Source organism: Pongo abelii, chromosome 1 (genome assembly GCF_028885655.2).
Source record: "Pongo abelii isolate AG06213 chromosome 1, NHGRI_mPonAbe1-v2.0_pri, whole genome shotgun sequence".
NCBI classification, from domain to species: domain Eukaryota; kingdom Metazoa; phylum Chordata; class Mammalia; order Primates; family Hominidae; genus Pongo; species Pongo abelii.
In genome coordinates, this window is record NC_071985.2 from 43430402 (window position 1) to 43455628 (window position 25227).

Here is a 25227-nt window from a genome sequence, read left to right on the forward strand (position 1 = left end):
GTTCATTTGCACTTGGAATATCAAGACATTAATGTGTGAAAAGTCAAAAAGCAGACGAGATGCCACAGGTGAAGAATAATGAATTGTCAGAAGGAGGGGTATCAATAATACATTATATTTCAGAGGAAAAAGAGATCCCCAAGGGATAGAATGTTCAGGGAAGAGTCACTGAGAGGGAATTATTTGAAGGACAGGCAACAAATGGATGGAAGGAGGGGAGAATAGCAATCTAGCTAAAGGTGTCTTGCCAACTCTGGCTTTGGGGACAGCTTTAGTGGAATTGTCTTCTAACAAAGTTGGATTTATATTTGACCACATGTAAACAGCATAATGTGGAAACAGCTGAGTATACTGCAAAGCAACCACACAAGTGAGTATAGGCAAATGGTCAGGTGTAGAGACTCAGTGGCCAAATAGATTGTGTTTAGGACATCAGCTATGGCCTTCCTAGTTGTGAGTTGCATTACTTTTCCAGCTTCAGGGTTATATCTGTAAAATGGGGATGACATCTGTTTTGTGGTTTTTTTTTTTTTAGACAGGGTATTGCTCTGTTGCCCCGGCTGGAGTGTCCAGTGGTGCAAGCACGGCTCACTGCAGCCTCGACCTCCTGGGCTCAAGCAATCCTCCCGCCTCAGCCTCCAGAGTGGTTGGGACCACAGGTGCATACCACCATGCCTGGCTAATTTTTTAATTTTTGAGAGACAGGATCTTGCCACGTTGCCCAGGCTGTTCTCAAACTCCTGGGCTCAAGCAATCCTCCTGTCACAGCCTCCCAAAGTGCTGGGATTACAGGTGTGAGCCACCGTGCCCGGCCTGTTTCATGTTTTTAACTCACACATGTCTTGTGTTTACCATGTATGTGCCATATCATAAAAAACATTTTGCATCAATTATCTGATTTAATCCTCAGAATAACAACCTTATAAGGTAGATACTATTGTTCTCCCAATTTTACATATGAGAAAGCCAGGCTCTAATCCCCCATGGAGGGGACATAATTCAGACACAGGTAGTTTGAGGCCAGAGCCTTCACCATATTGCATTCAGCGTTGAAAATGCTGGCCGGGCGCGGTGGCTCACACCTGTAATCACAGCAATTAGAAAGGCAGGGATGGGAGGTTGGCTTGAGCTCAGGAGCTTGAGACAAGCCTGGACAACATAGTGAGACCCCATTCTCCAGAAAAAGAAAAAAAAAGAAAATGCTCAGTAGAGGGCCTGGCATATATAGGTACCAGGGGATGATCCTTGGACCAGAACATTCAACTCAAAATTGAATTTATAAACACACCCATTTCCATAAGGCCTTGTAAGAACACTGGGCCCACTCATGATTTTCAGGTGGGAGCAACACAATGTACAAAATTACGGGGTCCTGGGACATCCCTGGTCCTAAACGATGCCTGTTCCTATGACTGTCAATGAGTCACTCACCAGGGAATAGAGAAGGTCAAAATGCCAGGCTGAGGGAAGGGAGGGATGGAGTGTGCCAAATATCATGGGGAAAAGGACAACAGAGGGTTACAGGATCACCTTCATTCTCATATCAGAGAAATCTTTCCTGGATTCTCTTTGGCTCTGGTCACCATGTCAGGGTCCTCACCCCAGGTGGTTATGAGGCTAGGGCTCATCTGGAATATGGCATGAGAACCTAGATGAACATTCCAGCTCAACAACTTTATACATTCCTTGGGCACATTATTTCCTCTCCCTGAGCCTCAGTTCCCCTGTCTATAAAATGAGAGGGGTGGGCTAAATCAATTTAGTTCTGACATTTTGTTATTTTAGAATTTTTCTGAAATGGACTAAAAAGTGAGATTCAAAAGTGAGAAAGAGCAACTTTGAGCCTCAACTAGATAAACCACATCTCCAGTCACATTTATTTCTAGGTGCAAGTACTGCCAATTTCTAGCAGGAAAGCAAGTCATCCAGAGTTTCTAAGTAGTAATTTTGGGGAAAGCAGTTATGCAGGGAACTGCTAGAGATGAATGCAATGTGGATGCAACTTAGTTCCAAGACTAAATCAGCAAGAACACAAAAAGTTGCAAGCTACTCAAGCAGTATTCATGGATTCATTTTGCTAGTTCCCACAAAGCTCCAGATGAATTAGAAGGGGTCAAATTATTCTGTTTCATCGATTGGCCTACTAAATTTTAGGGAAACTAGGCACATTCTACAGATTATGCACCTTGTTGGCTGGGACTGCATATATTACACTCCACAATTCATAGCACAGTACTTAGAGACACAGTGGGGATAGGGGTGGAAAAAGCATTTCAATGTGTAACACTCTGTACACACTGCCATTAAATCAATTTGCATATAATAAATGTTTAACCTTGGGGGAGCCACTTAATGTCTCAGAGTCTCGCTTTTCTCCTCTTTCAATTGGGCAGTCAAATGTCTCTTTATTTGACTTATTTTCCAGTTGAAGAAACTGAGGCAGCAAGGTGTTAAGGGACTTGACTGAATCAGTGAAAGAAAACTCTTCTGGAGAACTTTAGCACAGAAGAGTTAGACCAGGCCTTTCTCCATCTCTCCAACCCGGGGGTGGGGGGGAGCTCAGAATTATTAGGAGGGCTACATGAGACCATGGAAACTTCCAGTACCATTCCTGCCTCCTTGTCAGGATTCAGGGCCAGTGCTGGCTTCATGGACTTGCAACTCGTGCAGACTAGTAGGGCCCTGTGCTCACAAGGACCCCATGATTGGCCTAATGCTTTGTGGCTGTCATCTTTAAGTTCATAATAATTTTTGAGTAAGGGACCCCAGATTTTCATTTGGCATTGGGCTCCACCAATTATGTAACAGATCCTACTCAAGGCATTTAATTGGGTAGAATTGCCAAAGCTCACAAAATAGGTCAACACACAGAACGAGAAGCAGGATCAGCCAATCAACAAGTCTTCCTTGAGTACCTGATACATGCTTCCCAGCTCCGCATTGTCTGAGCCCCTCCCAGGTTGGAGAGTTGAAGAAAGTCCTGATCTAACTCTTCTGTAATGAAATTCTCCAGAAGAGTTTTCTTTCACTGATTCAGTCAAGTCCCTTCACACCTTGGTGCCTCGGTTTCTTCAACTGGAAAATAAGGTTCTTAATAGCACTTACGTCTTTAGGGTTGTGAGGAATAAATGGGCCAATCTGCGTAAAACTCTTTGAACAGTCCTCAGCAGATAGTAAGCTCTATATAAGGGTCAACTGTTTCTGTTTTGTGCTGTTATTAGCTTTTCCTTGTCCAGATGCTCGCATGGCTTTTTTCTTTGATGGTGCACATTCTCTGACCTCTATTCATAAAATTTTAAAACTCCCAGGCTGGCTTTCTTCCCTCCACACATAATAGTCCTTTGCTGCTCAGAGTGTTTTCTCAGGGAAAACATTCCTATAGGATGTTTATGGGGGAAGATATTCTCTGAGATCTGGTTCCCATTTGACTTAAAAAGGAAACTTCATAGCTGTTATTGGTGGAGCCTATACTGGCACTAAATGTACATTGTCTGAATCCATGTAGCAACCCTGTAAGGTGGGTGTTTTATGCCCATTTTACAGATAAGGAAACAGGCTTAAAAAAGTTTAGCAGAGTGAGGATTTGGAACCAGTTTTTGCTGGACCCAAAACCCATGTACCTTCTGGCCAGAGCTCCAATGGCTGCTGCTGCTAGTGCAGACAGATCTCAGGTCTCAGGCACAAGAAATTCATGTCCATAAAATGTAATCTTAGGCTCACTGTAAGCTGATTGCAAGTGGAATTCCGCACCCAGGAATCTCAGCACATAAACAGATAATCCTCTCTAAAACTTCTACACATATATGCTCGCAAACAAATGCACACTTCAAACTAATTTAAAATCCTGTCTCCACAGACAGTACTTACCCCTAGGACTATGAGCACAGTCTGATCCCAGTCTGTGTTTCAGCGATGTCCTAACGGAAATACCTCCCTGACCCGTCTCCAGCCCCTACCCAGAAGCTTCTATGTCACTGGAGGTCAGTCATAAGTGTTTCAACATTTCCAACAAGGCGGGGGCACTGCGACTCAGAAGATAGCAATCTCGCTCATTGAGTACAGTAGGGTGAAGGGAGAGATAATGCCTCCTGTCTCTTTTGGGTATGCTCTGCCCAGCTCCCTGGTACAGACAGTTTGTGTAGATGGAGGAGATTAGTAATCTCTTTCTCTCCCTGTGGGCACACATTTAGATACCACAAATACACACGCAGCCAGGTAGAGTGGAAAGAGCACTAAAGGAGGAGTTAAGAGGCCTAAGATCAAGTTCCAACTCTGGCACCAATGTGCCACATGAGCTCAGACAATTTGTTTTCCCCTAAAGGGACTCATGTTCTTCCTCTATAAAATGAAGAAGTAGGTCTCTAGATATTAGCAAAGATCTTTTCCAACCTAGCTCATCTGTGAATCTATATGTGATGCATTCAAAGATTAAGTGAGTAGGGGACGTTGGGCAATAGATAAGAATAAATTTTTGAGGACAACTTCTTTGTCATTAAGTATCAAATGAGGCCAACCAAAAATGGCTGTTACAGTTTGTAGGATAACAGCAGGAAGGGAAGGAAGGCTGATTTCAGGCTCTTTGGAGGGCCTAAAACCCCAAAATAGAAACTTAAGAGGAAAGAAGAATGGGAGGAGGATAAAATGACCCAGATATAAAACAGACAAAGAAAACAGAGATTTGTAGGCCTCTATGATGTCAGTCCCTTGCTGTGAACAAATTGCCTGGTGCAATTTGAGTAATAGCTTCTGAGTTAGATATAGTCAGGTTTCAAACCTGGTTCCACTACTTGGGAACTGGGTGACTTCGGAAAAGTTACTTAACCTCTCTGATTGTCAGTTTTTTCATCTGTAAAATTGGGTTAATAATAAATATCTGATATTTTTAAAATCTCATAAGGCTGTTTAAGGTTAAATAATATAAGTAAGTAAGCGAAGCACTTAACAGAATGTCCTTTCTGTAGTGAACAACAGATGGTAGCTATTAACATTTTTTTTTTTTTTTTTGAGACGGAGTCTCCCTCTGTTGCCCAGGCTGGAGTGCCATGGTGCAACCTCGGCCCACTGCAACCTCCGCCTCCTGGGTTCAAGCGATTCTCCTGCCTCAGCCTCCTGAGTAGCTGACATTACAGGTGAGTGCCACCACACCTGGCTAATTTTTGTATTTTTAGTAGAGACAGGGTTTCATCATGCTGGTCAGGGGCTGGTCTCAAACTCCTGACATCGTGATCCACCTGCCTCAGCCTCCCAAAGTACTGGGATTACAGGCGTGAGCCATAGCGCCCAGCCGCTATTAACATTTTTATTCTCTAAATGCAAGTCAGAAAGCCACCCCTTGGGCTGAGTGCCTTTCGGTGTTTTATGACCCGTTGATGTATCACAGCTCACTGTGGAACTACGTCTATTGCTGCAGTTTGCTTCCCTTTGCACAGTTCATGTTAAAAACATGAAGCCCCTTTATTACTCAAGATTTGAGGAAAGCAGAACACTGGGAGCCATGTGGAGTGATTTCCTAACTGGGCTCTCCACCTGCTCTAGGTTTGCCCTGCCAGTGTCAATACACACTTCGCTCTGCTCCTGACTCAGCCATGGACACTAAGTAATCAATTCAAGCTACAGCTAACTGTGGGGATTATGCCAAGATGCTTGGCCTGCTATTTCTATTATCCATTCACAGGAACCCAGTGTAGATATGGCAGCACCCAATGTCGCGTAACATTCATACAGCTCTAGCCTCTGTGTGGACCACTCTCAGACCAGAACCTTCCATGATGCTACTCCAAGATTCACAAGATCACAGGGTTGTTAAAGATCTTTGAACACAACATATTTCAGTATCATTTTAGAGATCCTCAGTTGATTAAGGACAATGATGCGGCATTTTTATCACGTATCAGAGATAATGATTCCTTTATTTAAGCTACACTTCTGTGCACTCTTGCTAGGACTGCGTTGCAGCAATATGCTTCTATCTTTATAAGACGCACCAGAGTTTAGTAGAAAATCCACTTGACTTGAACTTCAATTACCTAAAAATCTGAGGCATTTATCCTCTCTGGACTACATTTTTCTTATATCCCATTGTAAGAATTTTTGATTAGATCGTTTCCAGCATCCTTTCTGCTCTAAAATCTCATGGTTTTGTGTATTACATGTCATCCACAACTCTGCTTTAAATAGCAAAGTCAGAATTATTGAAGTCTGTGTCTTGTTCTCTGTATCCCCATCAGCCAGGATTGTGCCTGTACCTAGTATGTGCTCGATACATGTTTGTGGCATGGATAAATGAGTGAATTAAGGTGCTGTGTTACATATGCATGGTGTATACATGCATCGTGTCCACTCCCTACTACATGCAAACACTTGCTGATGATGAGAAGATGATTTGCTCCAAAAGACTCTTCAGCCTATAGTTCCAGCACTTTGGAAGGCCGAGGCAGACAGATAGCTTGAGACCAGGAGTTTGAGACCAGCCTGGGCAACATACATATAGAGACGAGGTTTTACTATGTTGTGTATGTGTCTGTGTCTGTGTGTGTGTGTGTGTACAAAAAAATTAGCTGTATGTGGTGGCATGTGCTTGTAGTCCCAGCTACTTGGGAGGCTGAGGTGAAAAAATCATTTGAGCCCCAGAGGCAGAGATTGCAGTGGGCTGTGATCACGCCACTGCACTCCAGCCTGGGTGACACAGTGATGTCCTATTTCAAAAAGAAGGCACTTTGCCTGTTCCTGCTCAGAGGCTACTGGGAATGGATGCATGCTGATGCTTCCTACTGAGGTCTGGGTTCAGGGCTCCAACTGCCAAGCCCTGGGACATGTGGCCCCCTTATCTCTGCTTGAGCTGACAGATTCCTGTCCCGAGGGTAGGATGCAAGGGCAGATCAAACAGTGATAAGTGAAGTTATAACATCTGTAACATCAACAGGAAGCTCTTTTTGATGGTTTATCACCCACTGGAAAAGGAACCTCTGATCGAGGTCGATAACACACTTTCACCTCCTACGTGACCCCCTAGCCCATTTCGTAAGATAACAGCCTCCTTCCCAAGCCTTTCCACTCTGTGCATAAAGTCTCCTACATTTGTTGGACACAATGTTTCACAGAAAACACAGCTACTCTCTGTAGGATAACTGTTTTCTCTATTTTAAAGTAGGGAATGTTGTGTCAACAGGATTGGGGATTTTTTTTTCTTTTTTTGCCTAAGCCCCAGGCTTGCAAAATAATAAGACTGCACATGCAGCTTTCATATGAAGTGTCAGAAATAGGATTGGGGAATTTTTGACAAGGGAGAAAAAACCCTACTCTCTATGCAATCACCCTAATATATTTTTGCATAATGCCTTGTCTGCATACTTGCATTTAAAAGAATAGTTTTCCACATTATAAGGAAGGATCATTTAAAACCCACCATTCTGGTTATGTCACCCTCTGCTCAGAATTCTCCAGCGGCTTCCCTTTGCAATTAGGATGAAACCCATGATCCTGAACAACATCTATAAGCCTTGCCCCCTCTGGTAGCCGCATGCGCTTTTAACTGTATTTCTGCCACTTTACTTTCTTTTCTGTCTTCACACTCTACCAGGCTTTCAGGATGTTTGCAAATGTGGGTGTCTCTGCATCCAAAGAGTTTTCATAGTACTTGCAATGGCTGCTAAATATTTTGCCTTCCTGGTGGGGCACGATGGCTCAGGCCTGTAATCCCAGCACTTTGGGAGGCCAAAGAGGCAGATCACAAGGTCAGGAGTTTGAGACCAGCATGAACAACATGGTGAAACCCCGTCTCTACTAAAAATTCAAAAATTAGCCCAGCATGGTAGCGCACGCCTGTAATCCCAGTTACTCAGGAGGCTGAGGCAGGATAATTGCTTGAACCTAGCAGGCAGAGGTTGCAGTGAGTTGAGATCACACCACTGCACTCCAGCCTGGGCGACATAGCAAGACTCCATCTCAAAAAAAAGAAAAAAAATGCCTTGCTGATCTAACCCTAAATTCCTAACCATTCCTTTGGGTCATCATTCAGTCGTTCCCAGGGTTTTACTATTGGCAACTACACTGTGATGGATACCTTTGTACATACTAAATTTTTTGGTTTATTTTAGATTATTTCCTTAATTTAAAGCTCCAGGGGCAGATATTGAAGTTAAAGGAAACGTCTTTATGGCTCTTGCATCATACTGACCTTCTGCTTTCAAGTCCGTTTTACTACACCACTAGCAGCATTTGAGTGTATCTATTTCACTGCAACCTAGATAGCAATGAATTATCATTTTTTCGGTAATTATATATATCTCCACCGGTTTTTAAATGTATTTTTAAAAATCTATTATTAGCAATAAAATATTTTACTATTTTTCAGCATCAGCCATTATATCAGCTGCTTTATATATGCTTCTTTAATCCCCAGAACAACTTCACAAGGAATATATCATGAACACTATATTAAGATAAAGAAACTCAAGACTGGGGAGGTTAACTTGCTCAATGTCACAGAATTGTTCAAGTAGCAGAATCAGTATTCAAATCCAGATCATTTATTATTGTTATCATTATTACTTCAAAAGCCATTTGCTTTATGCAATATTTGTCTACCTTCTGCATCCCCCCAGCTAAATGGCTTTTTGCACAGTCAACATGTCATGGCTTAGGGTGCAGTCCAGCAGGGCTAGACAGAATGACAACATGGCTTCATGTGTGTCTTTAGGATAGCACTCTATAGACAGTTGTTTCTTGACCCCCAGGCACCTCTACCACCCTTCCCTTTCCTTTCAGATTAAACTTTTTATTGATTAAAGGTCTCACTCCATACACCAAAGTTTAACCCTAATGACAGGTGCATTAAAATGTCCACCTTACAGAGTTGTTTAAGATTCAATGAGCTCATATGAAGCACTCTGTTAACTAGAAAACACTACAAGTATCAGGCTTTGTTATATAACTTTATTATTTTTTATTTTTTTGGAGATAGGATCTCACTCTGTTGCTCAGACTGGAGTGCAGTGGCATGGTCATGGCTCGCTGCAGCTTCAACCTCCGGGGCTCAAGCCATCCTCCTGCCTCAGCCTCCTGAGTAACTGGGACTATAGGCCCAAGCCACCAAGCTTGGCTAATTTTTAATGTTTAAAAACATTTAAAAAAATGTTTTGTAGCTACAGGGTCTCACTATGTTGCCTAAGCTGGTCTCAAAGTCTTGGGCTCAAGGGATCCTCCTGCCTCGGCCTCCCAAAATGCTGGGATTACAGACATGAGCCACTGCAGCCAGCCTGTTACGTAACTTTAAATGTGGGTTAACTATCCCTTACCCAAGATGCTTATGACCAGAAATATTTCAGATTTGGTGGGGAGGGGGATTGAATTTTGGAATATTTTCATATACATAATGAGATATCTTGGGGATGGAACCCAAGCCTGAACACAAAATTCACTTATGTTTCTTATGTACCTTATAGACATAGGCTGGAGGTAATTTTATGTAATATTTTGAATAATTTTGTGCATGAAACAAAGTTTGTGTATAGCGAAACCTCAGAAAGCAAAGGTGTCACTATCTCAGCACCCATGTGAACAATCTGGCTATTTGGCATCACCATCATTCATGGCTCTGAATTTACTGGCTACTGATAAGCAACCATTTTCTTCCACTTATTCACACATAAGTACTTCACAGAAAAAAATATGATGTACCCTTAATACAGTGAAAAAACAATGTGTTCAGCGTAACTAAGCAACTACGTAGCATCCCTATAATACCTGTACCAGCTGTTAGACAACAGCAGCAACAAGCATCCCCAGGCTTTCACTCTCCACCTACGATGTTGTAGCCTTGAGTTCCCAGGCTCAAGCAATCTTCCTGCCTCGTGTGGCTAGGCCTACAGGCACTCACCACCATTCCCTGCTAACTTTTTAATTTTTTGTAGAGACAGGGTCTCACTATGTTAACCAAGCTGGTCTCGACCTCCTACCCTCAAGTCATCCTCCCTCCTTCCCCTCCCAAAGTTCTGGGATTACAGATGTGAGCCACCGCACCCAGCCTCACCGTGTTGTTTATAGGCACTTACTCTGCAGTACTAATGTCATCTTGATGGTCACTATTATCACAATCACCTTGAATCAGAACCATTTCAGCTATTTCACCATTGGTCAATGAATGAACAGCTGTAGTCCCAAGAATGTTAAAAACTTCTTTGACATACACTTCTTCTTCAGAGTACTTACAGACTCTGAAGGTATATATTTTGCGTATATAAAGAGCTTAGACATCTTTTTTTTTCACTTGACATAAGGAATCCTTCCAAGTCATCACCAGTTCATCATCATCACTGAACATAGTTGCAGGCCAGAGTTCATTCCAGGCATGCACAGCTGTGTTTTTGTGTCGTTGTCTTCCAAGCACTGGCAACATCATCATCGGCAAGTGTTTGCATGTAGTAGGGAGTGGACACGATGCATGTATACACCATGCATATGTAACACAGCACCTTAATTCACTCATTTATCCATGCCACAAATATGTATCGAGCACATACTAGGTACAGGCACAATCCCGGCTGGTGGGGATACAGAGAACAAGACACAGACTTCAATAATTCTGACTTTGCTATTTAAAGCAGAGTGGTGGATGACATGTAATACACAAAACCGTGAAATTTTAGAGCAGAAAGGATGCTGGAAATGATCTAATCAAAAATTCTTATAATGAGATATAAGAAAAATGCAGTCCATATAAGCCATCCTTCAGCTAAATTCCTTCTGAAAACCTTCCACACCCACACTTCTGTTCACTGCTTCCAGGATGCTATTCAAGAAAGTGTTCTTATATTTATTCTTTCCTGGTCTAAGGATATGCTGGTCACATGGCTGAATTAATGAAGTCACTTTTGGGGGAAGTACATGGCATAAACATTTTTGATGAGAATTTCAGCTGGAAGATGAGCAGAACAGCTGTCAAGGAATAAGAAAATCTTGCAGTTGTCATGCAGTCCGACTTCCCTGCAGTGGGCGTGAGCCTCTGGTACAAAAGGTTTATGAAACCAAGCATAAAAGATGTCCCTGGGCTGGGTGCAGTGGCTCATGCCTCTAATCCCAGCACTTTGGGAGATCGAGGAGGGTGGATCGCTTGAGCCCAGGAGTTTGAGACCAGCCTGGGCAACATGGCAAAACCCTGTCTTTACAAAAACATAGAAAAATTAGCCAAGGGTGGTGGCACATGCCTGTGCATGCCTGTAGTCCTAACTACTCGGGAAGCTGAGGCCAGAGGATGGCTTAACCCCAGGAGTTTGAGGCTGCAGTGAGCTGTGATCATGCCACAGCACTCCAACCTGGGTGACAGAGCAAAACCCTGTCTCATTAAAAAAAAAAAAAAAAAAGACTCCATGGTGATCCATGTTTTTTTTGTTAGCATAATAACGGATTGGTAGGAAATTCACTTATAGAAAACAACAAGCTTTTGCTTCTCGCAGCAAGTACACTTATGCATGCCTATTGCATTCGCACATCTAAGCATAGTTATCCTCTCCTTGGCATCCTTAATTCCTATAAGTGCGGTCTCATCAGCTGTAGTCAGTGTCTTTCTGGGGCAATAATGCCAAGACAGTGATGTTTCATCAGCATTAAAGACTTGTTCTGGCCGTGCACGGTGGCTCATGCCTGTAATCGTAGCACTTTGGGAGGCCGAGGCGGGTGGATCTGTTGAGATCAGGAGTTCAAAACCAGCCTAGCCAACATGGTGAAACTCTGTCTCTACTAAAAATACAAAAATGTTAGCCAGGCGTAGTGGTGGGCACCTGTAATCCCAGCTACTGGGAGGCTGAGGCAGGAGAATCGCTTGAACCCAGGAGGTGGAGGTGGCAGTGAGCAGAGATCATGCCCCTGCTCTCCAGTCTGGGCAACACAGTGAGACTCTGTCTCAAAAAAAAAAAAAAAAAAAAGACTTTGGCATCAGATTTCATCAACCATGACCTTGGCAAACTCATCAATGAATTTCTCTGCTGCTTTGTAACCAACAGATGCTTTGTCACCACAATTGTTTAAAAATTTAATGCTGTATCTTTACTTAAATTTCTGCCACCAGCCTGTTGAATATTCACAGTTCTCTTCAATTTTCAGTCCATCATCATAGATCTATGCTTGTTTCATGGTCAGCATACCATTAAGTGGCATATGTCCACTGCCGATGATCCACTCTTTTCATACATGATTGAGGTCTTCATTTTTAGCTTTATGCGGTGTTTTTCTATTTTTCATTAACTTCTGTTCATCACATTCAGCACAGGACTCCAACAGTTTATCCTTGTTTCTTCATGTCATATATATTGGCCATTCTAAGACCATACTTTCCAGCAAGATGCTACACACCTACACTGCTGTCCAGTTTCTCCAACAACTTGACGTTCTGTGCCATAGATAAACATGAGTGCTTCCTCTTTTTCTTATCACTGTTACCCATAGAGATATTTGCAGGCCTTCTGGACATTTTCAACAATATATTTACACCACAGGCAGAGAATGAGCAAAAAAACACAGTGAGTAATGCACACAGTTTTGGCCCCCTGTGGGGCATTGTGGGAACAGGCCATTAACAAGTCTGGCCCTGTTATTACCCTTTGTGGGTGTGCCTGGGTGAAGGGAATCTGGGCACGTGCAAAAAAAAACATCACCTATGAGGGGGCTGGGAGGGTCTTTTTTCCTTTAGGAATGTTGAATAAACTGTGTGTTCTGTTCCTACATTTTGACTGAGACCTGTCACGTGAGGTCGAATGTGAAGTTTTCTGCTTGTGGCATCATGTCAGCACTCAAAAAGTTCCAGCTTTTGGAGCATTTCAGATTTCAGATTTTCAGAGTAGGGGTACCCAACCTGTAATAATATAAAGGAAATGGGGGATGACTCCTGAGTGCAGAGTTTCCTTTGGGGGTGATGAAAATGGCCTGAAATTGATGGTGGCGCACAACAATGGGTGGTTGCATAACTCTGTGAATATACTAAAAACCATGGAATTGTGCACTTTTTTTTTTATTAAGTATTTATTGATCATTTTTGGGTGTTTCTCGGAGAGGGGGATATGGCAGGGTCATAGGATAATAGTGGAGAGAAGGTCAGCAGATAAACACATGAACAAAGGTCTCTGGTTTTCCTAGGCAGAGGTCCCTGCGGCCTTCTGCAGTGTTTGCATCCCTGGGTACTTGAGATTAGGGAGTGGTGATGACTTTTAAAGAGCATGCTGCCTTCAAGCATCTGTTTAACAAAGCACATCTTGCACCGCCCTTAATCCCTTTAACCCTGAGTTGACACAGCACATGTTTCAGAGAGCACGGGGTTGGGCGAAAGGCCATAGATCAACAGCATCCCAAGGCAGAAGAATTTCTCCTAGTACAGAACAAAATGGTGTCTCCTATGCCTACTTCTTTCTACACAGACACAGTAACAATCTGATCTCTCTTTCTTTTCCCCACATTTCCCCCTTTTCTTTTCAACAAAACCGCCATCGTCCTCATGGCCCGCTCCCGATGGTCGCTGTCTCTTCGGAGCTGTTGGGTACACCTCCCAGACGGGGCGGCCAGGCAGAGGCGCTCCTCACCTCCCAGACAGGGCGGCGGGGGCAGAGGCGCTCCTCACCTCCCAGACGGGGCGGCCGGGCAGAGGCGCTCCTCACTTCCTCCCAGACGGTGTGGCGGCCGGGCAGAGGCGCTCCTCACCTCCCAGACAGTGCAGCCGGGCAGAGGCGCTCCTCACTTCCTCCCAGACGGGGTGGCGGCCGGGCAGAGGCGCTCCTCACTTCCTCCCAGACGGGGTGGTGGCCAGGCAGAGGCGCTCCTCACCTCCCAGATGGGGCGGCCGGACAGAGGTGCTCCTCATCTCCCAGGCGGGGCGGCCGGGCAGAGGCGCTCCTCACTTCCTCCCAGACGGGGTGGCAGCCGGGCAGAGGCGCTCCTTACCTCCCAGACGGGGCAGCCGGGCAGCGGTGCTCCTCATCTCCCAGATGGGGCAGCCGGGCAGAGGTGCTCCTCACCTCCCAGAGGGGGCAGCCGGGCAGAGGCACTCCTCACTTCCCAGACGGGGCGGCCGGGCAGAGGTGCTCCTCATCTCCCAGACGGGGCGGCCGGGCAGAGGCGCTCCTCACTTCCCAGATGGGGCGGCTGGGCAGAGGAGCTCCTCACCTCCCTGATGGGGCGACCGGGCAGAGGTGCTCCTCATCTCCCAGACGGGGCGGCCGGGCAGAGGCGCTCCTCACATCCCAGAGGATGGGCGGCCACGCAGAGACGCTCCTCACTTCCTATAGGGGATGGCAGCCGGGCAGAGGCGCTCCTCACTTCCCAGACAGTGCGGCCCGGCAGAGGGGCTCCTCACATCCCAGATCATGGGCGGCCAGGCAGAGACGCTCCTCACTTCCTAGACCGGGTGGCGGCGGGGCAGAGGCTGTAATCTTATCATTTTGGGAGGCCAAGGCAGGCGGTTGGGAGGTGGAGGTTGTAGCGAGCCGAGATCACGCCACTGCACTCCAGCCTGAGCAACATTGAGCATTGAGTGAGCGAGACTCCGTCTGCAATCCCAGCACCTCGGGAGGCCGAGGCAGGCAGATCACTGGGGGCCAGGAGCTGGAGAGCAGCCCGGTCAACACGGCGAAACCCCGTCTCCACCAAAAATACAAAAACCAGTCAGGCATGGCGGCCCGCGCCTGCAATCCCAGGCACTCCGCAGGCAGAGGCAGGAGAATCCCAGGAGCCCGAGGCAGGGAGGTTGCAGCGAGCTGAGATCACGGCAGTACAGTCCAGCTTTGGCAACAGAGGGAGACCAAAGAGAGAAGGAGAGGGAGACCGAGGGAGGGGGAGGGGGAGAGGGAGAGGCAGAGGGAGAGGTAGAGAGAATTGTGCACTTTTAATTGGTGAATTGTATTGTATGTGAATTCTATCTCATAAGGCTGATATTAAAAAGAATCATATAAAACATTTGCTGTGCTACTATGGCCAGTATGCCATCCCTTCAAGTGGCTCTGGCATTCATTCATTTATTCATCCATTCATTCATTCTACAGATATTTCTTGATAGTCCACTATATATGTGGCTCTGTGCTAAGCACTTGGGACACAGAGTTGAAGAAGATAGACATTGTCCCTACCCTCATGCTATTGGGAACATAGACTTTAGATAAAAAATTGCACTGAGGTGTGATGAATTTTGTATTATGGAAAGTTAAAAGGAGACAAGGAACATACAGCAGAGGGTCACATCACAGTCTTTGGTCAGAGAAGGTCCCAGCTCTGATCTAGGGAGTGGAGGAAGGATTCTGGGCAGAGGAAAGAGCATAAAGTCCCATGAGAGAGAAAGTGCCCAGTGCATTTGAAAAACTGAGAGCCAGCCAAGATAGAGGGGAGCGGGTACGAGGCAGTGAGGAGTGACGAGGCCGCAAAGGTGGGAATGGGTCAGATTACGGAGGCCCTTGTAGGCTGTGTTAAGGAGTCTGGATTTAACCAACAGATAGTGGTAGCCCATCGAAGGCTAGTTAGTCAGTCAAAAGGAGGCAAGATTAAGTTCTTTTTAGGGGAACCCTCTGGTTGCAATGTGGAGAATAGACTGGAGGAGATAAAGAGGCCATTAAACAGATGTTTTAAATATGTAGGAGGTAGAAATGATAGGATTTGGTGATTGAACTACTTTGAATGGAGGTGGGAGGGAGAGAATTCCAGGGTGACTCACAGATTTCCAGCCTGGGCAAGTGGGTGGGTGGCGGCGAGACAGGGAGTCATGGAGGAACAGCAGGATACTTTCTTTTCAGATGTGTTGAGTTTGAGAACACGGGGCCCAGTATGCATAGTGACAAAAACTCAGACTCCGAAGCCCAACAGGCTCTTCCATCTTATTGCTGTGTGATCTTGGAGAAGTTACCTAAGCTGTCTGTGACTCTACTGCTTAGAGATGATAATAATAATAATACTAGCTTTCTCAAGTGCTGTCATGAGAGTTATGAGTTAATATATGTGAAATACTTACAATGTGTCTGGCACACTTAAAGACTATATAAGTGTTTATCATCATCGTCATGATTGTTGCTATGATATGCACAAAAGATGAGGTCCAGTAAACAGATGTATGCACCTGTCTGCTGCTGGCAATGTAGATTTTAGTGGCATCAGCAAGCAGATGGCACCTGAAGCCTTGGGAGTAGAGTGAGAGGGCAAAGGGCCAGGACAGAGCCCTGAGGTGCTCCCACATCAGAGACAGGTGGAGCCTGCCAAGGAGATCCCAAAGGCCTGGTAAAGACACAGGAGGAGCCAGGCATGGTGGCTCGTGCCTGTAATCTCAGCACTTTGGGAGGCCAAGGTAGGTGGATTGCTTGAATCCAGGAGTTCGTGACGAGCCTGGGGAATATGGCGAAACTCTGTCTCTACCAAAAACACAAAACTTAGCTGCCTATGGTAGCACATGCTTATAGTCCCAGCTACTTGGGGGGTTGAGGCGGGGTGAGGGGGATTTCTTGAGTCCAGGAGATTAAGGTTGCCGTGAGCTGTGATCACACCACTGCACTCCAGCCTAGGTGACAGAGCGAGACCATGTCTCAAAAAAAAAAAAGACACAGGAAGAATGTGGTAGGTGTATACAGATGCTGAGCCATGAGGAGCAGTCATAAATGTTAGGGCTTCTGGCTGTCACCCTGCTTTCCTTGGGCAGTAAAGACCACCTCCAGTTGTGGTGTTTCAGGGGACATGCTGGAATTCAGTAAATTGTGTTTTTAATATCTATGCCCAGAAACATATTTTCAGAGTACATTACAGGGGTATGGTATTTTTACAAAGCCTAAAATACATCCTCTTTTTTTTTTTTTTCTTTTTGAGACAGAGTCTTGCTGTGTTGCACAGGCTGGAGTGCAGTGGCGCGATCTCGGCTCACTGCAACCTCTGCCTCCCAGGTTCGAGCTATTCTCCTGCCTCAGCCTCCCAAGTAGCTGGGATTACAGGCTCTTACCACTATGCCTGGCTAATTTTTTTGTATTTTTAGTAGAGACAGGGTTTCACCGTGTTAGCCAGGATGGTCTCGATCTCCTGACCTTGTGATCCACCCACCTCGGCCTCCCAAAGTGCTGGGATTATAGGCGTGAGCCACCGCGCCCGGCCCATTCTCATAAAAACAAGAATCCTCTTGGAATAAGGACCATGTTTCTATGTTCATCAGTTTTGTATGTTTGGACCTTTGTACATTGAATGTGTCCTTTCTTCCTTCTGGGCTAGATTTTCTTCCACTGTTTTGTGCCAGTTTTAAATTCCTACCTAGGTCATCAGCTCCTTAAGGAAATGAAAAATTAGGGGCGGCATGAAAGACTTATTTGTTGAGTTCCCGTTTATGAGGATCTGTTGCTAAACGGTACCTGAGACAGGTTCTAAAAAAAGGGTTTTAACTTATAATGGCTTCTTCCATCTAATGATGGCAAAATATGCCTACTGATTTAGTCCATTCGATTGACCAATGGGAAATAATCCTTTATAACATAAGCAGTTATAATCAGTTGTTAATTTTTTACACTTTCTTTTTCTTTTTCTTTTTTTTTTTTTTTGAGTTGTTGGACAGGGGGTGTCTCACTTTGTTACCGAGGCTGGAGTACAGTGGCACGATCATAGCTCACTGCAGTCTCGGCCTCCTGGGCTCAAGGGATCCTCCTGCCTCAGCTTCCCTAGTAGCTAGGACCACAGGCATGCACCACCAGGCCTGGCTACTTTTTATTTTTTTGTAGAGATGTGATCTCGCCATGTTGCCCAGACTGGTCTTGAACTCCTGGCCTTAAGTGATCCTCTCACCTTGCCCTCCCAAAGCGCTGGGATGACAAATGTGAGTCACTGCTCAATGCCTTTTTTTTCTTTTTTTTTTTGCATTTTCAACAGCATCTTATAGTTTGCAGAATATTATCATATAATATCATCAGTATGATGGTTAATATTGAGTGTCAATTTGATTGGATTGAAGGACGCAAAGTATTGTTCCTGGGTATGTCTATGAGGATGTTGCCAAAGGAGATTAACATTTGAGTTAGTGGACTGGGAGAGGCAGACCCACCCACAATCCAGGCAGACCCATCTAATCTGCTGCCAGCATGGCTAGAATAAAAGCTGGCAGAGGAACCGTGAAGAACTAGACTGGCCTGAGTCTTCCAGCCTTCATCTTTCTCTCGTGCTGGATTCTTCCTGCCCTTGAAAATTAGATTCCAAGTTCTTCAGCTTTTGGACTCTTGGACTTATACCAGTAGGGTGCCAGGGGCTCTCAGACCTTCAACCACAGACTGAGGGCTGCACTGTCAGCTTCCCTACTTATGAGGTTTTGGGACTCCGGCTGGCTTCCTTGTTCCTCATCTTACAGATGGCCTATTGTGAGACTTCACCTTGTGATCGTGTGAGTCAATACTCCTTAATAAATTCGCCTTTATATATACGTATATCCTACTACTTCTGTCCCTCTAGAGAACCCTAATAAAATCAGCCAATACCTATCAATATCATTATTATTTCAATTTTACAGGTGAGAAAGCCTGGACTTATAGAAAATAGTTACCTTGCCAAGTGTTGTACACAGTAAGTGAAGGGCCAAGACTGATGGCTGATAGGACAGAGGTGAACCAGTGGTGGGGAGGGTAGTGGGAGCAGTCCATCCTGGAATCTGGCATTCAAGGGGTGCATTGTCTATGGAGGATTTAAAAATAATAAAACCAAATAAAGGCAGTCTGCTTTTTATGGTCACCAGGGGCCAGCAATTCTAAATTTCAGTGATAAAATATTCCTCCTCACTGGACACGAGAAGCTGGCTTCTCCTATTCCCCAGTACAGTAGAAACATTAAGAGAGCAAGCGAGCCTCATTTCCAGACACATAGGAGATTTCTCTCAGGACTGTGCAAAGCATTTCATGTTCCAAGTCCCTGCCTTTGTTAAAACATAGATGCATTTTTTTTCTTTGAGGATGTTCAGAGCCTTCCAGAATTATGCTTTCCCAGGAGAGATAACAACAGTCACGTAGCCGAACGTCTAGCAGTGCTTCTGCCTACCGAACAGAATTTCCTGAGAATCTTCTGGAAAAGCAGCGCCCGGTCACTCATTCTGCAAAATGCACTTAGCAGCTCCTCTGAGAGAAGCCGTGGATATAGGGGGATGGCAGGAGAGAAAGGCAGCTCTCCCTGCCAGGCGGGTGAGGAGCAGGACTATGGACCTTTCTACTGAGGGCGAGCTGGTAGAATTTCTCTCAATGCTCAAGACTGAGGAGTTTATCATTCCCTTGACCCCTGGGCTTTAGCTGGAAATGTCCAGAATTCCCCCATCCTAACTGAGAAGGGCAAACCCACAAAGACTAATTCTTTTTTTTTTTTAATAGTAAATGCTATTTTTTTCTGTTGGATTTTATAGTATTGCTAAAAAGTAATAGTGAATTTATACATATATGTGGTTATCTTCATATGTAAACAATAGCATATATTTGATGTTGAAATAAAGAATCCTTTTATTTGTCCGTCCTCTAAGCTCCCAAGGAAATTGAAAATACCAGAATACTGGGTTAATCCAAGTTTTTGCTATTCATGTAATTTTTAAAAATAGGTAAAAGTTAGTTTTATACCAGGCCTTGAAAGTTGTAGAGCAGCTGTATCTGGTAGGCAGAATACGTACTCAATGAAAATGTTGGTGCAGACAGAACAGGCTTCAGTAGATGTTTATAGATGTTTTCACAGGTTGCAAATTAAAGTATATTCATCTCCAGTGCACAAAGACTAATTCTGTATTGAAGAGTCCCTCAGCTGCTAGGGTGACCAACAGCCCAGGCCTGAGGACTTTCCTGGAACCTGAAACTTTCAATGCTAAAACTAGGACAGTCCCAGGCCAACCAGGATGGTTGGTCATTCTTCTAGTTGCTGAGATTTTGAAATCAATATTTAGTGTTCATTCTACTGCTATTGGAATTGCCTTGAGCCCTGGCTCAGGATGTTGAGGGCCTGGGCAGTATCTTTGTTTTAGATATCTACAGAAGCCAGAACAAAGGCAAGCTTACCTATGAAGCCCAGTAAGATCCTGCAGTAGGTTTTCTCAACAGCAGTGTTATGGACATTTGGGGTTAGATAATTCTCTTTTGTGGGGCTCTGTCCTGTGCGTTGAAAGATGTTTAGCAGCATTACTGCCCTCTATGCATTAGATGCCAGTAGCATGTTCCCCACCCAGGTGTGACAATCAAAACACGTCTTTAGGAATTGCAAATATTCACTGGGATGGGGTAAGGGTGGCAAACTCACCCCCAGTTGGGAAGTACTGCCCAAGAGAGATGTCTCTTACTGCCTCATTAAGCATTTGGAGCTGTTGAACACAAATCAAGGCAGCCAGAAAGGGCATCCTGGCTTCAGGCTGGGCATAACCATCCCATTTGCCACATAAAAGTCTAGTGGCTACTCTGCACCCTTTCTGGATAGAAGCAGAGTTAGTTTGGTCATGGGGGCCCCCATGGGACAGTGTTGCCCAGACAGGTACCCCTTTAAACCAGTTCTTCCCACAGAGTGTCACAAAGAATGCTTCTTGTCCTATGGGATACTCCCTGGGGAAATAAAAGAGAGTTTGAAGAATACTATCTGGATATCCACAAAGTACCTTACACAATGAATGCTCTGAGAAGTGCTGAAATAAAGAAACCTGTTTAAAATTTCCACCAAGTTTTATGCTGAGGTCAACCTATCCATTAAGATTTATATACAATTGGCTCAATCCCTTGAACTGTAGCATCTTTAGATACTCTGGGGCCCAGCCTGAGATTCTGAGAATTTCCAGAGGGTTTATCTTCTCAAGGTCACTTCGACTCTGAGTTCAGCCTCCCCTTAAATTCTCCAGCTCATTCATAGTGCGCCTCTTACCACTTCCCCCTTATTTCTGCTCTATGCTGATTGAGTTGTGGATTTCAGTCCCCTCTTCATGAATTTCCCTTCCCCAAAATACCCTATAAGGCATGTCTGTGTTCAGTGGCTTTACTGAGGTTTGTGGTAGTGAAAGCCTTTTACATCTCCATAATTTTAGCCCCTTTTCCCCTTCAAAACTTTCCTCTTATCTCCCTCGCCCCCTCCACCTCACCCCAACTCAACTCTCCTCACTTTGTTGTACAAAACAACTTTGCTTTCCTCTCCTTATTTGGTCTTGAACCTGCTTTTACATTTTCAAAGCCTCGTTAACAGGTAACCACATAATTCGTCATCCAAACTATGACACTTTTGAGAGTGAAAGTGGGCCTAGTAATAACTTTGCTGGCCAACAGGTGTACAGCAGGAAAGTATTATGCAATCAGGTCACATGGGCTGTCTGCCCTGCACTTGCAGGTTATCAACATAGAAAAGGCGCAGAAGCACAAAAATGTTAGTTTCCTTTCTACCTTCTCCTCCCCTCTCCAGTCCCCGTAAGTGGAATGGAGCCATGGAGTATGTATTTTCTTATCCATGTGAACCATTCCACCCTCCTTAGAAGACAGAAGTAGCTGTCATCTGTTGCAGGTGCAACTGGCTGGGGCTGGCGTCACAGATGGTAAAAGAATTTACCAAGACAGTAGTGAGTTATCCTAGCACTTTGGGAGGCTGAGGCGGGCGGATCATGAGGTCAGGAGATCAAGACCATCCTGGCTAATATGGTGAAATGCCGTCTCTACTAAAAATACAAAAAAAATTTAGCTGGGCGTGGTGGCTGGCACCTGTAGTCCCAGCTACTCAGGAGGCTGAGGCAGGAGAATGGCGTGAACCTGGGAGGCGGAGCTTGAAGTGAGCCGAAATGGCGTCACTGCACTCTAACCTCGGCGACAGAGCGAGACTCCGTCTCAAAAAAAAAAAAAGGAAGCAAGCATATTACAGGGAGAATATGTTGCAAGGAGGCAATGGGCAGCACAGCAGAGAAGGGGCTGTCTGCAAAGAGGCAGGGACTGGAGGGAAGTTTTCTAGGGTTGTGCTGGAGGGGGTATGTGCAGAATGAGGTTGTGCTGTTGGGGCTATGTGTGTAGTGAGGTGTTTGGGAACAGGATGTTGTGCCAGTGGGTTGTCAGTGATGAGCTGTCTGGCAGAACAATTGCTTTCCCCACCTGGGGCCTCCTCCAGGTTGTTGCTCACTTATCTTATTAGGAATCCACATCATCAGCTTTGGTTTTAAATGAAAATTTCTTCTTCTACATTACCCTTTGTTTATTCATCATTTCCCAAACTTATTTGATCATAGGTCTCATTTAATCTCTCTATCCCTACACCCATTAACGTCTCTCATAACATCTCTCATAACTAGAAAAATACACTTTGGGAAACTTTGAGCTCAGAGCTAGGAAGAACTATCTACATTGCCACTAAAATCTACTAGGATGATGACAGGATTAGGGTGGAGAGACCAGGAATCATGTTCTAGAGTCCCCTGTGGAACCAGAATAAAATCTGATGCCTCTGACAGACTGAATGGACCCCTCTTGGCCCAGATCACCCAGAAAAACTTTAAGTTTCCCTGGCTTTTATAAGATAGGAGGTTAGACATGCCTCAGTACCCCCTCTTTTTGTTGTTACCAGGCTTTCTAAGAGATAAACAGAAACCAACATCTGAAAAACAAAGACTGGAAGATCCTTCCATGGACTTCAGCGGATCACCTGACACCATGGCCAGACTCCACTCCCTTATCACGGGTTCACCATGAAAACTGAGCGGCCTGACAAAGAATTCCGTCCTGTCCTGATAACTGACCACCAACCACTGACTGGCTCTGGCTGGTTTACAGAGATTAAGCACAAAGTGGCTTTGTGCCTTATGTTTCACCTTTTGACATACAGAGCTTAAATTTATTGCATTTTAATACTGTCTCTACAAATATGGGTCATATGTAACATATATGTTTATGCACTACACATGCATTAGGACCCCTCATAAATATTTATAAGATTGCCTTATAACCTACTGAATATGTATGTACAGCCAATCTCACTAAGCATAAATCTCAGCCTCTCCCCTCTGTCTCTGAAGTGTCTGCTTTCAGTTTCAGCCAGAGGCTCCACTTCCCTGCCTGTAGGTTGTAACCCTATTTTTTTTGAGACAGTCTCTCTCTTGTTGCCCAGGCTGGAGTGCAGTGGTGCAATCTCGGCTCACTGCAACCTTGACGTCCCAGGTTCAAGCAATTCTTCTGCCTCAGCCTCCCGAATAGCTGGGATTACAGGCATGTGCCACCACACCCGGCTTATTTTTGTATTTGTAGTAGAGACAGGGTTTCACCATGTTGGTCAGGCTGGTCTCAAACTCCTGGCCTCAAGTGATCTGCCCACCTCGGCCTTCCAAAATGCTGGGATTACAGGCGTGAGCCACTGCGCCTGGCCCAGGTTGTAACCCTTTATAAGAAAGAGAGTTCTCCTCTTTTAAAATTTAAAGATATCAATAATTTTAAGTAGACACCCCTATAAATTAGGGGATTGTCTAGTTAATAGATAAGAGATTCGCAGATAAGAGCAACGAGACTGTAAAGAGTGGTAGAACCAGAGGCATACGCCTCTAAAGACCGGGGCTCTGGACGGATTCTCCATGGAATATGCTGGGAAACACTGCCTGCAGTCACTGATTCCCAAACTCAGGTACTGATTTGAATGAGAATCTTCAGAAATCCCTGGAGGGACCAAAGGTGCTGAACACATCCAGCCAGAGATCTTCCCGGGCCCTGTGTGTCATGGCAGTCTAAACAGTGGTTCTTCTTTTTGGTCCCTCTAGTCCTGGGGCCAAGCCCAGTCCTGGCTAAAGCAGATACAGGCCACTGAAAAACTGAAAAACCGATGGTTGGGTCCCCACTGCCTTCTGCACCCCTTCTGTGCAATGTCCCACGCTCCCCAACCTATCACCAAGACCATGCCAAGATGAGGGTGCAGGGGAAGCAGCTGCCCATTCTGAGACCGAATGTGGATGGAGAAGCGTGTTCCCAACATGCTGGTCCTGGTGAGAGGTCAAAGACTTGTTGAGTCCCTGATCCCTGTTGTTCCACAGGCAGGACTTGCCTGTCCCTATCCTCTCACCACCTCTAACTATCATGCCCATTAGACTTCTCCCTAGATGGGAGAAAATGAAAGAAGAGGTGGGGTTGCCAGAGCAAGACTCAAGGTAGAAGGCTTCTGGCCTTGTTAGTCATTGACCAACCTCCCCAGGAACCTTTCCCACTGCCACCATTGGTGCAGTCTGTGGGGTCCCTGCCATCCAGAGACTGGCCTCAACCTGGTTTTCTCTCTTCTGCCTGGAGTCCTGCCTTCTAGCTGCCTCCAGAGAAGCATGCAAGTCCTTTTGTTTTGAGGGTTTAACCACTGGGCATTCCTGCATTACCACCTTCTCTACTTCCACTCTTGCCCCTACAGTCTGGCTCAATACAGTAGCCAGAAAAATCTTTTTAAAACACAAGCCATGCTTGAAACTTTCCATTTTCCAAGCCCCCTCCTAATAGTGAAGAACCCTGACTCCCTCCACATCGTTGCTGTGACCCCTGCCACTCCCCAACTCCATTCCAGACACATTCATCTCCTCGCTTTTCTTTGACCATGTCAAGTACACGTCTACCTCAGGGCCTTTGCACTGCCATTCCTCCTGCCTGAAATGCTCTTTCCTTATTTATCATCAGGTGTCACATTCTTACCTTTTTTTTGGTCAAATGTCAGTAAGGCCTTCCCTGAACTCCTGATACAAACTAGCAACCCACTCTCACCTCTTACAAGGAAGTGTAGGGTAGGGAATGCTTGCTTTATTTCCCCATAGCACATCCCACCATCTGACATTTTGTGTGTTTACGTGTTTCTTTGTTCATTCTAGAAGGTAAGCTCTGTGAGGACAAGGATTTGTCTGTTGGGATCACTGCTGTATTCCCAGGACCTAGATCACAGAAGTGCTTAATGAATACTTGTGAATGATGAAAAGAAGGAGTAAATCAATTGTAAAGTTCCAGTCATCTACCACAGTTCCCACGGGAGCTGTTCCTGGCCAGTGATGACACACAGCCCACTTCCAGTTTGGCACTCCTTCCCCACCCCCTTTCTCAGGTGGCCCCCGTCCTTCCTAGGAGCTCACCAAGTTCCTCAGTAAGAAGCACTTCCCAGGCACCTGCAGCCCCCCTATTCCTCCTCCTCCACATCTGGCATATTGTCCAGCAGTTGTATTGTGCAGACACACGAGGCAGTCAGCCATGCATGTGATCACAGATACAAGCATGACTCCTAAGTTGACTCCCATGGGGTGTTGACTCCTAAGTTGACTCC

The 25227-nt window shown here is 45.2% G+C and overlaps 1 protein-coding gene and 1 non-coding gene across 3 annotated transcripts in view; both read right to left on the reverse strand.

Annotated features, from left to right (window-relative positions):
* The window catches only part of RHEX (regulator of hemoglobinization and erythroid cell expansion), a 49606-nt gene that overhangs the window by 14873 nt on the left and 9506 nt on the right, over window positions 1-25227 (reverse strand). Inside the window, exon 1 of one of the 2 annotated variants that reach the window (XM_054521983.1) lies at window positions 3868-3923. The exons of the other annotated variant lie outside the window; for it this stretch is intronic. The gene's annotated coding sequence lies outside the window, so the exon portion shown is untranslated. Of the gene's footprint in view, window positions 1-3867; window positions 3924-25227 lie in introns of those variants that run through there. 2 annotated transcript variants of the gene reach the window in all.
* LOC112131340 (small nucleolar RNA SNORD60) lies at window positions 7199-7281 on the reverse strand. The gene has a single exon (XR_002913433.2). It is a non-coding gene; the product is annotated as a small nucleolar RNA SNORD60 (small nucleolar RNA).